General features: G+C 42.9%; 1 protein-coding gene across 1 annotated transcript in view; it reads right to left on the minus strand.

The window, feature by feature from the left end:
• The window catches only part of PTPN5 (protein tyrosine phosphatase non-receptor type 5), an 814,933-nt gene that overhangs the window by 495,359 nt on the left and 301,367 nt on the right, over positions 1-18,207 (minus strand). The window contains exon 3 of the mRNA XM_069624164.1: positions 550-680. The gene's annotated coding sequence lies outside the window, so the exon portion shown is untranslated. The remainder of the gene's footprint in view (positions 1-549; positions 681-18,207) is intronic.

The raw sequence follows: 18,207 nt of genomic DNA on the forward strand, positions 1-18,207 counted from the left end.
TATTAAGTCGAAGGCAGGGAGTAAAGGTGGACGCTGGCAGGAGCGGTAGAAGCAAAAAGATATATCATTAGAAACTCAGGGACTGATTCATGGAACGTTTTCCTATGGGATAGCCCCATTATAAAACACTTCCATGAATCAGGCCCTGAAGCTCAGTGTTCGTTCTTTTCCTGTACAATTTCAAGGATATTTAAATCAATGTTGTATAGGTTTAATTTCGATTATGTTACTGCAGAGGCATCAGGTTCCTTTTATGTGACAAAGGATTTCACACAGTAAGATTTATTTTTCATTAATTCCTAAACAAATCTACTTACTTGGCCACACAATATACCTCAATATGATGATGTTTGTAATTACTGCACACACAAGAGGAGCACCCCTGATATGTTCAGTCACAGTGCATCTTAATTACTGTTTTTTAATATTACTCTGTCAAAAATGATTCGCCATGTTCGAATTTCCCATAATAAAGTTGAGATAGTTTAAAACTAATTGCACAGTGGTTTAGAAAATATATTTGAAAGAAAATGAGGTGATTAAACTCACCATTTGATTGGAATGAAACGTCACTTGATCACATGGTAAAGCAGAAGTCTTGGAAAACGGGAAGTCTTTGTTTATCGCTGAACCGCGGATTAATGGGGTTTACACCATTTCACCTGCTCCTCTTCTGAATCCTAGAAAATAGAATACAAAAATAACAGTTGTATTTTCTTTCCTCAAGCACAATCGCATTATTGACTTGTTACATATGATTTAGTGTTAATATTGTCCAGTTCTACCATAAAATCAGACTTTAAAAGAAGCCATCAAATCAGGATAACACTTGATGCCACTGGACGGTAAGTGTATTAACACCTCATCCCGTCTAGAGTGGGCGACCATGTGAGTGGAATTCCCATTGGATTCTCCCGGATCATGGGAGGGACCCTAGTCCTGCTGGATCCATCAAAGCCCTGACATTTGGGACAAAGGCCTGAGATTTCATTGTACCCTAAGGCTAGTTTCCCCCTCATCGGAATATCTCCGAATGAGGAATTTTCACCCCATCAGCCATTGACATCCCTTGTGAAGTTGTCCAAGGTTCCTGACAATTAAAGATTTTTTCAATGCCCATTTGCGAGGGCTGAAAAGTGGGGTGAATTCTCAGCAGCCTAGGCGTCCCTAGAGAGAGGATGGGTTGCAATTGCACTCCCCTGCGTTGCCCCCCTAATTGGTGGCCTGCATCCCCCAGCCCCTCCTCTGGCAAATGACTCTTTCCAGGAGCCTTAAGGTGCTCTTTCGCCCAGCTGGCATTTGTGCTCTATTTGCCTAGCCTGTGTTCTTCTAGTCTGAAAGGGACACAGCAGGAATCTATGGGCCATGACTATCACTGGGGTGGGGGCCATTACTGTTAAAAGCAGGCTTTCTACATGCTGGACACACTATTGCTTTCCAAATGTGCAGCTTACACTTGTCTAGAAAAAAACAAGAGACGTTTCCAAACTGAAACTATCACACAAATACAAAACAAGGGGGGGTTCTGGGAATTGCTCTACCAGCACGAACACAGCCCAATGACCTGTCCTTGGGTGAATAACCCCTGGGAGAGACTCTACCAAGTCTTTAGCTCACTGTCCCTTTCACAGACAAGAAATATCCCTGCATATCAGTCTTTGTCCTGCCCAGGGGCAGTCCAGCACCGAAATGCTAGGCAATTCTCCTCTGAACAAGAGTACCAACAGCAACCCCAGACACGTGTTTCAGACTTGTTGGGCATCATCAGTGAGGTGAAGCTGTGCCTCTCTAAGAACAGTGAGCAAGGGGTCCACGTCTGGATATATTTCTAAAGCTGCTATGTGCTTGTCAACCTGCTTAATCACAAATACATGCTTATATTTTGCTGGCAGCTGTTATTAGGAAATTAAACTGTGGGTTCAAAGGTGCAAGCTTTTGATTTTCACTGTGGGGGCAATCTCAACCTGAATTTAAGCAAACTACCACCCCAACTCATCCCGTGGCCACATTTTATAACACATTTTATAACACTTATTTTTTTTTAAAGAATTGTAAAATGTCATAAGATTTACAGCAAGTTTTAAATATATAACATCTTAGCAACAGCCACTCAATCTGCTGAGCTACCCTAGTTGCCTTCTACTGTAGGACATGCCTATGGATCCCTTAATGTGGTAAAAATCACTGCATTAGCTACAGTGCAGTTCATGTACATGACTTCAAAGTCAACAGTATTCAATCTCTTGCTACACTGACGCTGTGCATAGATTCATTGACGGTGTACCAGTGGAAGCTTCTCCATAATGAGCGAGGGGCGCCGACCCATGGGCACCCTCTACTGTTATGGAGGAGGCAAGGAGCCATCCCAGTGTAAACACTGTGCACTCCCTCAGCTCCATTTTGCAGTTGAGGGAGCGCTCCTCGTCTGGCTTGTACTGTTAAAGGAAAAACTGTTCTGTTCCTCAGCCTTGCATATCCAATGAGTCATGCAAATCCATGGGCGTTTTGTTTCCCCAACATTGCATGGCCCATTGGGAATGCTAGCAGAGGAACCGCATGTGTGTCTGTGCGATGCAAAGCGTTATTGTGCCTCCTCACACATACAACAGAGCGGGCCACTTCGTCGTCAACGCTCCGGCACTTGCGCGCATGTGCACAAACCAGGAAGCGCTCTTTGCTTCCTACTTCCTGTTCATCCTATGCAGAAGCTGGTGCACTGTGAGGGAAAATCCGGACCGTGGCAGAAGGTATGTTAATTTACATATGTGTATGTCTGTGTGTATGGTTGTGTTGTGTGTAATGACTGAGTGAATGATGATGGATGTGCATGTGGAGGTTGGGTGAATGTGTGTGCATGCATGTTTGTTCTGGGACGTGGAGCTTATTTTGAAAGGAGGGGGGTTGTGCATCAGCCAAAATCAACTGCCTGTGCGAGGCATTAGAACTCATGTAAAGCTCCATTGGTGCTTCCAATGTTCAGTCGTCTTCCCTCCGGTAAATTGGATATTAAAGATCAAGCAATATTTTGCCAAAGAGAAGCTTTGTTCTATGCTTAGAAACAAAGTTATAGCTTTGAACCTACTCATATTCTGAGATATCGCAGGAACCAGAACCCCTGGCCACTCTAGTCATTGACTGCTGGGTTCACTTTCCATTTCACAGAATGCACAGGGGATTTTCGGAGGATTTAGAGTGCCTACTACACATAACTGTGTCTTTGATTCTTGTGTCTTGCTCTTTTGGCGTAATTTGCTCAGATGTGTTTTATCTTTTCGGTGCTCCAACACTTGCCACAGCCATTAAGCACCTCAAACAATAGCTGATGTCTGGTTTGACCTTATATCAGTCTCTGTGTATACCACTGCCATCCATAAAACAGCCACTGATCTTGTCAAACAGACAATCTCCCAGAAAATGAATATCTACAAGTAGCCGTATTCCAGGGCTGGTCGTATCACATTTGCCTTTGTTGATAGAGACAATACTGACATAAATATATTGTGTGGGGTATTGTACTCCGTTTTCTTTTTGGAGGGTGTGGTGGCTGCAATGGGTTTTAATGCACGGATAGGAATTGTTTAGGTAGATGCTAAGATACAATAAATAACACAAGTGCTGGCACTGTGCATAGTAGGCTTACTCTGTGAATCAACAATCCTGCCCTGTAAGTAGCATTCCTCGTGTTTTGAAGGCATATTCATTTTCCTCAATTAAATCAGCTGTTACTACATGTGCACCAACACCTCAACATTGCATCAAAAGAATGCTATCTAAGGTGTGCAGGCAAAACCAGGGCAGTGTGTGAAAAGGAGAGTACTGCTACCAGACTCCTGGCATCTGTAGCCACCGGTAAAGGTGTGTGTGCGTGTGTGGTCTTGGATCAGAGATCTGATCCACAGGTAAAGTCTGTGAAGTCCTCTTAGCAAGCCTTCTTTTCAGTAGCACTAAGATGGTACAAGCATGAAGACGTTGCACTGCTAGTCCAGCTCGGTGCATTAGCTGATCTGCGTGAAGGCTCGGCGTACCACATGCTATGGGGCACAGGTTCAGATAATTTCAGGACGTTTTCAGCCTGATGTGCAATGGTTTTTGTATCCAGATGTAGGCCCCACCTCATAGAACATGACCAAGTGCTTCTAGTGTTGGTGACCTCCAAGGTAGCCCAAACATCTGACATTAATCCTCTCATAGTTGGAGTTGGAGCAGAGCTAGGTTGCTCCAGAATCTAGAACTGTCAATCCCTGATTGGTTAGTCAAATGTGCCTCGTAGCAGAATATACAGATGGCGGGTAATCTTATTTAAATAAATCACAAGACGTGCATTGAAGACACTCTAGGCATTGGCATATGTTCTAGTTTGTAAAGACACCTTCTTGAAGCGTTTCGTCTTTTGTTTTTGCATAGTGAAATACACTCTATTTTGTATTTAATGCAATTCTTTTAGGAAGAAGATATATAGAAAGACACCAAGCTTTTCAGCAGACGCATTTCAAAATTCTCTCTTCAAACACCTGTCGTCCTAGGCCAATGGCCTGACGTGCTGATGGCACAAGCGAGTGTGTCCTCTATACACAGATCTGGTTGCCTATTAAAAGGTATGCAAGGGTAATAATACACGTCATGAATAGGCTTTGCTAACTGAACCCAGTAATTTAAAGGAAAAAAAAAACTCCATCCATTTCTAAATATATGCATAGCTCCAATTGTGTGTATAAAGGCTAGGCAATTTGCATTAACAATATTGTGTTGTTTAATGTCTAATAGACAATCAATTGATATAAATACAACCGTTCATTTATTACCCAGATATGAATTCATGTAAATAAGAAAATGCTTTTACTGGTGTAATTAATTAAACTCTCACGGTCTGATTCATAAAAAGTTTTTCAAAGGGGATTGCGCCATTGTAAAAAGCTTTTGTAAATCAAGCCCTTGATGTCATGTGTCTGCCTAGTAATAATAGCGGTTTACAAGATTCCTTTTCATGTCCCCACTAAATCTTTAATGGGCTTTTCTGAGCCATTCCATGTAGCCCTTCTTTAACACCAAGGCCTCAAGCCACTCCCGCCCCCACTGGAAAGGGAAGGGCCCCCTGCCTCTGCCACAGCTGCGTCTTTGCAATCAGCATCACTCTGGCCTCCCAGCCCACGCTGCTTCGCTCTGATGTCTGTGCCCCAGTCCACTTTCTACTTGTAGTACTGTGCTGTTTGTGAAACATAAACAAACGTGAACACTTTATATTCTACTGTCTTTGGCTTAAGTGGGCAGACGACATGCAAAGCGCCAGTGACTGATCTCTGCTTGAAACCTTTAGCTGACAGTGGTCTGCAACCTTTGGCTCCCCAGATGTTTTGGAATACAACTACCATCAGCCCTAGCCAGCAAAGTCAATAGTGAAGGATCATGGGAGTTGTAGTACAAAACATGTGGAGAGCCACAGGTTGCAGACCCCTGGACCAGCTCAAAGTAATTAATTCTATGCATAGGAGCATGCAACAGTGCATTCTGCTGCTCTTGGCTAATGCTCATACGACTGATCAGTCGCCCTTCACGGTAAAGCTAGTGAAACACCCTCAGTAACCTGTTGGATTTTTAAACTATTAACAAGTTGAAGGCAGCAGTCATTGTTTGATGAACTGACATACTTGATACTTGAGTTTTGCAATGTGCTTACATTTCTCCAGGTTTCTAAATGTGCATAATACATTTAGACAATTATTTATTTATTTATTAGCATTATGATGTTGTAGTTACAAAGGCACCGAGGCATGCATATGCATTGTTGTTCATTCATGTTACACTAAGAGCTGGTGATAGCCTAGTTTTGGGCCATGTCCTCTAAGAATTGTGTTCTGTGAAGTAAACATTACAGACCTCAATGTGTTAAATAAACGTCACGCTTCCCTGGTTCTTGCGGACGTTTCTAAAAGAATAATGTGCTGGGCCTGCCTCCATAATGAACTCATGTCTGCAACATTCATTGCATCTGTATCATAGACAGGCTGGCAATGCTGGAGCACAGCACAAGCATGTCAATTACACTTTTAAAGGTACAAAAGTGTTTAATGCGCTTATATGATCCTTTCACAACATAGCATAGCAAATAGTTCAGAATCATTGGTAGTAGTGTGTTAACTTTTGCCCAGTGCTCTGGAAGCACAGCCTAATCACAAGGCCTATACAGCTGGCATGGCAGAACCATATTTCATGTGAATGTGTAAATGCGATTGAGTTGATTCAACAGAACACATGTCTATGGTTCATTCAAGGTTTACAATGGCCATTTCACAGGGAACTCACTTTCAGGAAGGTAAATGTAATCTGTAGGCTTAAGGTTCCCATGGAACCACGACAGAGTATGGGCACTGTCGTGGGTCTTTCACTCAAAGCAGAGTGTGTACCATAGCAGGTCTTTCCACCTATGACAGTGCAATGGACATGTTAAAGTCTGGGCACACACAAGGTTCTTTTGATGTCACATGCTTATTTGCATGTGACATCATCACGCAACACGTCATTCCTTGCGATGTGTACCTCGCGTTCCACCTTAGTGCGGGGCTTACATCAGAGGCTCACTCGAACAGACCGAGTCTCACGAAGCGGGATATAACCCTTTGAAACTTTGTGCATGCCATTGGAGGTCAGACTACTACATGTCCCTGGGACTGTAGCTCATTGGTTCTCAGACATGAGGTTGTATCCGTACAACATATGGATTTGGCTATTTTGGCATTGTTGTACAGTGGGTAGTGAACATACCCTTATAAATATTAACATATTCTGTTTTTCAGGTTATTTCACAACAATTATTTCCCAAATTGGGTACACTTTAAACAATCTTCAACGCAGACTTTTATGAATATGGGAATAGTTAAACAACCATTTTTTAATAACGCAATGATAAGATACTCCATTCTTGTGAATACGTCATGGTGTCATTATTAATTTGTTTCACACCATGCAATCATATTTTTTTACCCAACAGGCACAGCTATTTTCACGATTTCTAATCAGGAATATTCATCCACAAAATCTTTGATAAATATTGGCTCAGGAGTCTTCTTTCAATTATTTGAAAAGAGGTGAGGGGCTTTTCTACTCATTCCTCTCATATTGCTAGACTTGATATATGAGTAGTACCAATACTCAGATATTTTAGTGGCTCTCTCCTCATTCCTTGTTTTCCAATCCCGCAGATGTGTTAGTTGCAAGATGCTGTGAGAATCCCTTTCGTTTTCACACTTCCTAATCGATAGATTTCTTTGTTACATCCGTGATTATGTCCTAATTATCAACAATACTCTTTCTTTAATAGGTTATCATACCAATTTCAAAAGCAACAAGGGTAAACCTGCACTTTTGAGACTTAGTGCATGATACTCCTTACTTTCAGCTATAGGCACTACTAACATCACACATTTTTCAGTTACTTTGAGCTCACCCACCCCTGTTTCTCACATTAATAGAACCTTATATGGTCTTATTAACATTCACCACAGGACCAAGCAGCTATCTTAGGCACCATATTGCTATCGTTTTTCCATACTCAGGACTATTATACACCACAAAGGCACTAGGGCAGGTGAGGTGACATACTCATACCATTATATAATTGGTATGACTAATTGATTTTCCACATGACTGTGAATGTATTTTCATTTTACGTTTCCATTTCTTTGTTTGTTTTCCGCATTACCATGAATCTACAAACTGGTGTTTGGTATGTTACCCATATTTTATTTATTTTATATTTCCTAATACCATGTTCTACTGTGTTATTTGGGTAATATCCTTTTCCTATATCGTTCTATACGTTTCTTATGAATATTTTACATGTTTTGGATATATTCTTTTCAAACCAATTCATGATAATGTTTCACAATCCGATTAATTGGGTCCTTAATCATATGATGGTAATATGTGTATTTTGTTTTCATCCCTGCCTATTTGGCCTTTTTTTTTCTTTTTTTCAATATTTTGTGTATTAAATTTGAACTAGACAGGCTTGAGGACGACCTGTGCGGTCAAAACACGTGTCGGCTGAACAGAATCGGAATACATTTAATCTTATATGAATTGTTTAATAACTGTTTGCAATCCTTTCACCAATATATTGTTTGGCATTGCACGAGTCACAATTTTTCCAACACAATTGGATCATATTATTAAATAAGGCCCCTCTTTCGGTGTGCTTTGTGGAAAGGTGAACACTACTGGCCATCACCTTAATTACTCTAGAGGTGGATGATTAAGCGCACAGGTATACTTGTCAAACCCTCTTCCCAAATAATTCTCATTTTATTTTGTGTTTTCACTAATAGCTCTTATATACATACGTATGTTGATAGTTTTAACCAATTTGTAGAGTGTAAGCACATGACACTTTTAATAGAACATTTGTACCATAATCGTTTTTCGCGTTAGCAGAAATAAGCCGATCTTGTACGCTATTGGTTTATTACATTAGATTGTATTTCTATTATGTTTTGTGAAAGTACAGTGTATTTTATTACTTTATCTATTTATAGATTTATGCAAGGGACGTTAATGATTGTAAATTGATGTTTTCTTTGTTCAAATAATGTAACTTTACAAAATCCGACAGATCCCAACCTGACTTACCCTTTTTATCTTATTTTAAATATTGCTAATTTTATTTGATGATAGGTTTGCTTTTTTGGCTATTTGTCAAAAGAAAGATAACACTGACAAGTCAGTTTTCTCAATGTTAACTCTATACATATTTCATATGCTTTAATTCCAAATAATGATTAACTTTTTGTAAACTGCTCCTGGACATGGTAGCGAGGGGTTGGAACTACATGGTTAATTTATTACATTCACAAATGTCTAATTTAGAGCTTCTATAAACTATTCTATTGACACATTAACCACCCATATATTATACTGTGACATGTTTTCCAAATTGTTTTGAAACTGCAGTCATGCAATCACATACACATTTTTGCGTTTTAAAGGTATTTTGGGGACATGACCCCTAATTACATAAATATGTATTGCTTGGCAATTGTGACAATTTGAGTTTTAGTTGAACTCACAATAAATCTTTTCTTTGCAGTGGTACTTTTTAGTTCTAGTGCATATATGTTGCTTTAGCAATATATCTATGAAGCAAAACTAATTGTATGTATTACTGTAAAGTAGAGTTCCACTCCTTGATACCATTTAAGTAGATTACAGTTATTTGGTCATATGTATCGAACCTTTGTGATGTCAATCACTTGTCACATTATATTGATTAGTTATAACTGGGAAATTGCACATACTAAACAGCGCCTCGTGATAAAACGTCTTTACCAAGTATGCCTTTATCCACTTAATTTGTAGCAATACAACACCTGAGCATGAATTCTTTAATAACATTTCTTATCTTTTCTATTTGTATAGAAATGCAAAGAGTATTCAGAACCTTTTGTTATTGTTTTGTTTTGTAAAGAAATGGTAAATAAAAGTAGTAATATGCTGTTAATTTTGTTTCAATAATTTGTAGAAGAATGTAATATATAAAAGGTTGTAATGTTAAACACACTAAATGGGAGAACACGTCTACTTATAGAATAGCCACCGCTGCCCTGAGGGTAATGTGAGCTGTTAGTCGCCAGCAAACAGCTATTTTTACCTTGTACTTCTCAGAAGACAGTGCATAGGCATGTCCTGTTACCTCTGCCAACATCTGGCCTGATTGTGCCAACAGAAAGGCAGAGTAACCCTGGGCAAAAGTGCCTTAGGGGGATAAGCTAGTGCTCTAATGGTCCGGCCAAAGCGGAACTTGAAAGGTCATGGCAACGGTGGAGGGTACATGATACGCACTGGATCTAATGGTAGTCAGGCAGCAGAACGGGTGGGCAGGGAGTGAGAGAGAGGAAGAGGATAGGTAGGGAATAGGAACTTAAGAAAGAAAATAGGATAAAAAGCTTCATGCTAAGTCAATAGAAAATGCAATGAAATAACTACTTCACTAGCTGTTCAATTCTTCAGCTCAAATCCAATTCTCATGTAGGTGAGTAGATCAAATCAGTATTGTCAGTACTGTGTCGGCAAGGAAGTCGACATATGTGGTCAATTGAAATATACAGTATCCCAACAGGTTTTTAAGGATATCATTACAACAAAAATGGTCGACCGGTTTCGATGACACATTCAGTGGGGTCATCTTCTTCAGGACCAATACTTTGAGTAGTGCAATCAGTCAATGTTATCCATCAGGCAGACTGGGGTATCCAGCCCAAACATAGGAGAAAATTGGACAGGTATTCACCTAGGTGTCGTGTAATGGACATTACGTTTGGCAGATCATGCCCAAACTAATGTTCGAAGACATAAGTCTTAATTGGTGAGAGAGACCTGTTCCCCGTGGTGGGTACCCCCTGGGGCACTACCCCCATTTTTGCCTCCTGTGTGTCCCTTGGCAAACAATTATGCATATCCATTATTCATTGGAAAATTATTTTTGGAATATTTTGGCCCATTTCTATGGTTCACATAGATAATTATACTCGTACAAGGAAATCAGACTCTATTCTTATTTATATATTCATATGACGGTGTCAAGTTTGCTTGTTTTTATACCAACATATTTTCACAAGTCATATTCAATATAAAAATATACACTTTTATTTATAGTTCAATCATATTTCTCATCGAGCGCCAATTTCATACAAAAATTATTCTTGTTAAAATTCAAAACCATACAACCAGGTTAGAAGGACGATCACACAAAACGCATATATGCATATTACATAACAAACATTGAACATTTGATCGAAAACCAACCACACTGAGCATCAAACAATCCATTGAACCGTTTGTTGCCTTTACACATAACCCAACATGTTTCTGTCTAGCGACTTGTTAATGTCTGACATTCATCAGGAGATCCTGTTTTTTTATTTGAAATTCATAAAACGACCACTTATATCCTGGTAGGGATCATTCTTATTAAGATTCTTTATGAAGCTCTATAACTGCTGTGGGACAGCTAGGAAGTGAATTTGTGTTGCTACACTCAAGAGATAAGGAAGCTTACAGACTACTATGCAAGGCCCGAGGCAACATGAACACAAGGTAAAAAAATCAATTTTGGGCAAGAAGACAAATGTAAAAGAAAACACACACACAGCAGAATGGAAATTTGTTTCTACACAGGACTTGGGATGACAGACAGCCACGGGAAGGGCTTAGCTGTCAAAATCAGAAATCAGTTTTCACGACAAGGAGCAGAGGCACATAACATATAAGATTCTGACAGAAAGGGTTACTCTCAATGGGACTACGGTTTGGGGTTTTCCTATGTGTCATGATCTCTGCTTCCAAAAGGTCAGGGTTTTCCCAACTCCCTTGGAAGCAGATTCATAACCCAGGTTCCGAGTGCCAACCAGTCCCAATTGGGACCCTTTGGACCCAGTCCTGGCGCCAGTGGCACCAGGCTCATAAATATGCCCAGTCCCAGCGCTGGAAGCGCCGGGCTCATAATGCTTGGGTGGACTTACCTGCAGCAGACCATGCTGCTTACTTGCCTGCCAGTTGAGCCTCTGATCCTCTTCTGTTTGGAACTACTTTTCCTGTTGGGTGGGGCAGGAGCCACTCCCTAGGTTCAGAACACTGGAACTCTTCTGGAAAGCAGGAACTCTTTTCTTACCTAGGCGTGGCTGTGGAAGGAGACACCTAAGCACTACAGGAGGCTATTTAAACCACACCCGATGGATGAATCTTGCTTTGCGTTATTCTGCATCCTCTGCAGCAGAACGCTCATCGTGTCTTCTGCATCTGATCCTGGGCCTAAGGAAAAAGGCTTACCATCCTGAATCCAGTCTTCAGCAACACCTATAAAGACAAGAAAGAACAGGTTAGCATTACGGTCTTCAGTGACAGCTCTTCACTTACCTGGGCCATCGGCTGTCACCAACGCCTCGCGCTGCATTCTGAAAGACAAAGGCTTACCTACTCTTCGTGCGCTCCGGAGGTCTTCACACTGTATTCCGGCATCTGAAAGACAAAAGCTTACCAACTCTTCGCACGCTCCGGAGGCCTTCGGCGCTGCATCCCGCATCTGAAAGACAAAACAAGGTGCGTTTAAAGACATTGGGGAACTTTAATACTCACATGCCATTCCTCCTTTCCACATCTAACCCAGTGGGTATTCCGGCACCCTGCAGCCGCTCCGAACTTGTACCTGCAAAATAAAAAGACAGTTAGAGCGCATCGTGAAGCAGGCAACAAGCGCTTACTTACGTGCTTCCAGGCGCTTCTATTCATCACACGGGCTCCATCTTCAACTCACTTCAACCCATCATCCACCATCGCCGGAACCCTGCAAAACAAGAGACATCATTACTAAAGACTTTAAAGACATTAGAATTACTCGAAACTTACCGTTCGTGCAGTAAACGACGGACAGCAGTTCTCTGAAGTCAAGAGGCCTGCTCCCCTTATCCAGTGAAGAAACTGGTTACAGCACCCTGCCCCGAGGCAGATGGAGAGCACGGCGTTCACTTACCTAAGGTGAGAGCGTTGACCTTCGGGGTTCTACAGGAGAAGAGAAAGGGAAGAAGAGAGAGACATTCAATAACCCAGTTCATTAATCCCATATTTTCTATCTGCAGACATCTTACCCTTCGAGTCAAACATACAGTGCACAGAGGTCCAGCCCAAAGAGCCAGCCGTGTGTTACACGTCACCTTTGAAGATACGGTATACGCCCAGTCAAGACCGGCGCCTCTACGGGAATCAGGTGAGCATTACAGAACGCAAAGCCTACCACAAAACTCCCGTCCAGGCGCTATAGAAACCTCAGATACCGACCAACTAGCCCAGGAAACGAACGCTCTAAGAAGGGAACTGATTATTTCCAAGGAGCGAACAGATGATCTCGCTAGACAATTGCTACAGTCACAAGCCGGACAGACCCCGTTACCCGCATCTGGGGGAAATATTCCTTCTACATCCTCTATGAATCCAGTGCAGATCAACCTACCTGGGAATGTACCTCTGGCTCCGCCCGAACGATTTTCTGGTGACCCAAAGAGGTTTGCAGTATTTATCAATCAGTGCCGGTTGCATTTCTTATGCCGGCCAGCAGCCTTTCCAACTGATCAAGCTAAAGTAGCTTTCGTGCTTTCGTACCTTAGTGGCAATGCGGCAGACTGGTCGATCCCTCTAGTAAATCAAGATGATCCGGTCCTCCATGATTTTCAAGCTTTTCAGCTCAGTATGGAAAAACTGTTCGCAAGACATTCACAGGGGCAGGCCTTGGACAATGAGCTTCTTTCGTTGCAACAAGGTAATCAAGACCTTTTGGCTTATATTGCGTCTTTCAACAGACTGATAGTGGAAACTCAATGGCCTGAGGACAAAAGGATTACGCTGTTTTATAGAGGTCTACGTGGAGAGCTCAAAGATGTGTTAGCCCAAGTAGTGAATCCCCCACAAGATTGTTCGGACTATATAGACTTAGTCGTTCAAATAGATCACAGACTGCAGAACAGGAAGGCCGATCGTTCCAAGTTTGATGCTCGAGTATTTTCCAAACCGCCAACTCCTTCCAAAGGAGTAGACTCCGGGGAACCCATGCAAATAGGGGGTCTGAAAGGTCCTCTAACACAAAAAGAGCGGGAAAGGAGAAAACAGTTGCAATTATGCCTCTATTGCGGAAACTCAGGGCACTTTCTCCGAGACTGTCCGGTGAAACCTGCTAAGAAGGCAGTAGGAGCTGCAGTTACCCAAGTTACAAACTCTGAGCAGGGAAACGACCTCGCCCGACAAGAATAGAGGTCCTCTTGCCGAGCGTGAAAACCAGTTCCGTGACCTCGCATTTCGTGATACCTATGGTCCTCATTAGCCCTGATAATCTGGATCGATTACATGCAATTGAAGCTTACGTCGACAGCGGTGCCATTGGCAATTATGTGGATCATGAAATGGTTTTGAGGATGAATCTAACTCTTTGTCCCAAGGCTGTAAAGGACGTCATTACTACGGTGGATGGTACGGAGATAGCCTCCGGGCCAGTAACGCATACCACTCAAGAAGTGACGCTAATAAGTCAAGATGGACACCATGAGAAGATCGTGTTCGATGTGATCAAGGCCCCTCAGTTTCAGATTATTCTAGGGATACCTTGGTTAGAGAAACACAATCCTCTGATCGATTGGCGAGCAAGAACGGTCCAGTTTCCAGAATGTGTCTCTACTTGTCACCCTCCACCTGGTGTTGTACTGGCAGCAATTTCTTCAGAGACTCCCCAGTTACCTCCCGAATACCTAGAATACCAAGATGTTTTCCGGAAGGATCAGGCTAACTCTCTACCTCCTCATAGGTCTTATGACTGCCAGATAGACCTGATACCTGGATCTACTCCTCCTTGTAGTAGAATTTATGCCCTCACCGAGCCTGAGAACCTTCACCTTCGACAATACCTGGATCAGTACCTGGCAAATGGGTTTATTCGTCCTTCCAAGTCCCCTGCTTCTTCAGCTTTGTTCTTCGTTCCAAAAAAGGAAGGAGACCTTAGAACTTGTATAGATTATCGCTCCCTGAACCAGATCACCGTTAAGAATAGATATCCGTTACCTTTGATCCCTGAACTCCTGGACCAAGTCAGAAAAGCATGCATATATACAAAGCTGGATCTTAGAGGAGCTTACCACTTGGTACGAGTAAAAGAGGGCGATGAATGGAAGACGGCCTTCCGCACCAAGTATGGGCTATTTGAATATCAGGTCATGCCCTTCGGACTTTGCAATGCCCCGGCCGCCCTTCAATATTTTATGAACGATGTCCTCAGAGAGCTCATAGATGTGTGTGTTGTTGTTTACATTGACGACATCCTCGTTTATTCTTCATCGGAATCTGAACATCGGAAACACGTGAAAATGGTCCTCGAAAGATTGCGTCAACACAAACTTTTCGCTAAGTTGGAAAAATGTGTTTTCAACGTGACTGAAGTTGAATTCTTGGGATTCATATTATCACCTGGCGGAGTGCGTATGGATTCCAAGAAGGTCGATGCAGTTCTCAAATGGCCATCACCATCCTCCGTAAAAGGTGTGCAAAGTATGTTAGGCTTCGCTAACTTTTACCGCAGGTTTATCCCCGAATTCTCTCGAATAGTCCAGCCCATCACTGCCTTGTTAAAGAAAAACAAACGTTTTGAATGGTCTACCGAGGCGGAACAAGCTTTCCAGGATTTGAAGACTAAATTTATCTCTGCACCAATCTTAAAACACCCTCGCCCCGAACTCCCCTACATCGTGGAAACTGATGCTTCAAGCCTTGCCATGGGGGCAGTTCTATCACAAAAGGACCCGGTAACCAATCAGTTACATCCCGTGGCATTTTGGTCCCCCAAATTCTCGCCTCCTGAAATCAATTACACGATTACTGACAAGGAACTTCTGGCTATCAAGTCTGCCTTTAAGGCTTGGCGGCATTATCTGCTGGGGGCCCGACACACCGTTACCGTGATTACGGATCACCGAAACCTGCAATATTTGAAAACCGCAAAAGCCCAATCCTCTAGACAACTCTGTTGGGCATTATTCTTTGCCGAGTTTAACTTCATAATTACCTATCGACCTGGTACAAAAAACGGTAAAGCTGATGCCCTTTCTCGGATAGGAGTGGAAGAACACTTGATCAACCCTAAACCTGTACCAATCATTCCCGAACAAAGACTTCTGGGTGTAATCGCCACACAATCCATAGAGGAAGTTAAGGATAAAGCCAGGCAACTTGTAACTCCAGCAGACATACAGAATTGGCATCTGCAAGGAAAGGACTTTGCAGTAAAGGACAACTTATTGTATTTCCAAGAACGATTATACCTACCCAGCACAGATTTACAGAAAGAAGTAATCTCTTGTTATCACGATTCTTTAATGGAAGGACATCCCGGTATAGCCAAGACCTCAGAAAAGATCAAGCGCTACTTCTGGTGGCCGTCTTGGAAAAAAGATATCAGAGACTTTATAATGTCCTGTGGAGTATGCGCCCAAAACAAGAGTCAAAAGGAAAGACCAGCAGGCCTCTTACGCCCTATTGACATCCCACCTCGTCCTTGGCATACGCTTTCTATGGACTTCATCACCGATCTACCTCCATGCTCCGGATACAATACGATTCTAGTAATCGTGGACTTATTCTCCAAGATGGCGCATTTCATTCCGCTCAAAGGCTTGCCAACAGCAGCAACTCTGGCCCGAGAATTTCTCGAAAACATCGTCCGACTGCACGGTTTTCCTTCGGTTCTAATTTCGGATCGAGGTAGTCAATTTATTTCTCATTTTTGGCGAAGTTGCTGTCCGTCGGCTCAAATTGATGTGAGACTATCGACCAGTCACCACCCTCAGACCGACGGACAAACCGAGAGGACCAATCAAACTCTGGAACAGTATTTACGCTGCATGCTGCAACAAACTGAAAAAACTTGGAAAGACATCCTTTGGATAGCCGAATATGCCTACAATAACTCTGTCCATTCGGGAACTGGGAAAACCCCGTTTTTTTCTTTTGTACGGCAGTCACCCTCGAACCTCGGAGTTGGATCCCCTCCAAGATCTTGAAACACCAGCAGTAGACTACCTGCATTCTACAATCACCCAAGCCTTTAAGGAAGCTGTTTCTCACCTTCAAAGGGCTAAAGAACAATACAAGAAAGGAGCAGATCAACATCGGAAGGAAGCCCCTCAATATCGAGTAGGGGATCAAGTCTGGTTATCCACCAAATATTTACCTCTAAAAGGGCCACGCACATTCAACCCAAGATACCTTGGTCCCTATTCCATCACTACCATAGTAAACCCAGTAGCGGTCAAGTTGGACTTGCCCCCGCACATGAAGATACATCCGGTCTTTCACGTCTCTCTATTAAAACCCGTGCAACCTCAAACCCGACTAACTAAATCTCCAAAACCTATCCTAGTTGATGGAGAACTCGAGTTTGAAGTCAAAAGCATTCTGGACTCCAAGATCTCCAAATCTAAACTATTTTACCTAATTGACTGGAAAGGCTACGGCCCCCAAGAGAGATCCTGGGAACCTGCTGAATATGTCCAAGCTCCTCGCCTAATCAAAAGATTTCACCGAACAATTCCTGACAAGCCAAAACCCCCGGAGAAGCCTGGTTTGGGACGGGCCTTGAGGGGGGGGTACTGTCATGATCTCTGCTTCCAAAAGGTCAGGGTTTTCCCAACTCCCTTGGAAGCAGATTCATAACCCAGGTTCCGAGTGCCAACCAGTCCCAATTGGGACCCTTTGGACCCAGTCCTGGCGCCAGTGGCACCAGGCTCATAAATATGCCCAGTCCCAGCGCTGGAAGCGCCGGGCTCATAATGCTTGGGTGGACTTACCTGCAGCAGACCATGCTGCTTACTTGCCTGCCAGTTGAGCCTCTGATCCTCTTCTGTTTGGAACTACTTTTCCTGTTGGGTGGGGCAGGAGCCACTCCCTAGGTTCAGAACACTGGAACTCTTCTGGAAAGCAGGAACTCTTTTCTTACCTAGGCGTGGCTGTGGAAGGAGACACCTAAGCACTACAGGAGGCTATTTAAACCACACCCGATGGATGAATCTTGCTTTGCGTTATTCTGCATCCTCTGCAGCAGAACGCTCATCGTGTCTTCTGCATCTGATCCTGGGCCTAAGGAAAAAGGCTTACCATCCTGAATCCAGTCTTCAGCAACACCTATAAAGACAAGAAAGAACAGGTTAGCATTACGGTCTTCAGTGACAGCTCTTCACTTACCTGGGCCATCGGCTGTCACCAACGCCTCGCGCTGCATTCTGAAAGACAAAGGCTTACCTACTCTTTGTGCGCTCCGGAGGTCTTCACACTGCATTCCGGCATCTGAAAGACAAAAGCTTACCAACTCTTCGCACGCTCCGGAGGCCTTCGGCGCTGCATCCCGCATCTGAAAGACAAAACAAGGTGCGTTTAAAGACATTGGGGAACTTTAATACTCACGTGCCATTCCTCCTTTCCACATCTAACCCAGTGGGTATTCCGGCACCCTGCAGCCGCTCCGAACTTGTACCTGCAAAATAAAAAGACAGTTAGAGCGCATCGTGAAGCAGGCAACAAGCGCTTACTTACGTGCTTCCAGGCGCTTCTATTCATCACACGGGCTCCATCTTCAACTCACTTCAACCCGTCATCCACCATCGCCGGAACCCTGCAAAACAAGAGACATCA

The sequence above is a fragment of the Ambystoma mexicanum genome, chromosome 11 (genome assembly GCF_040938575.1).
Source record: "Ambystoma mexicanum isolate Mex_15411 chromosome 11, UKY_AmexF1_1, whole genome shotgun sequence".
Taxonomy (NCBI): Eukaryota; Metazoa; Chordata; class Amphibia; order Caudata; family Ambystomatidae; genus Ambystoma; species Ambystoma mexicanum.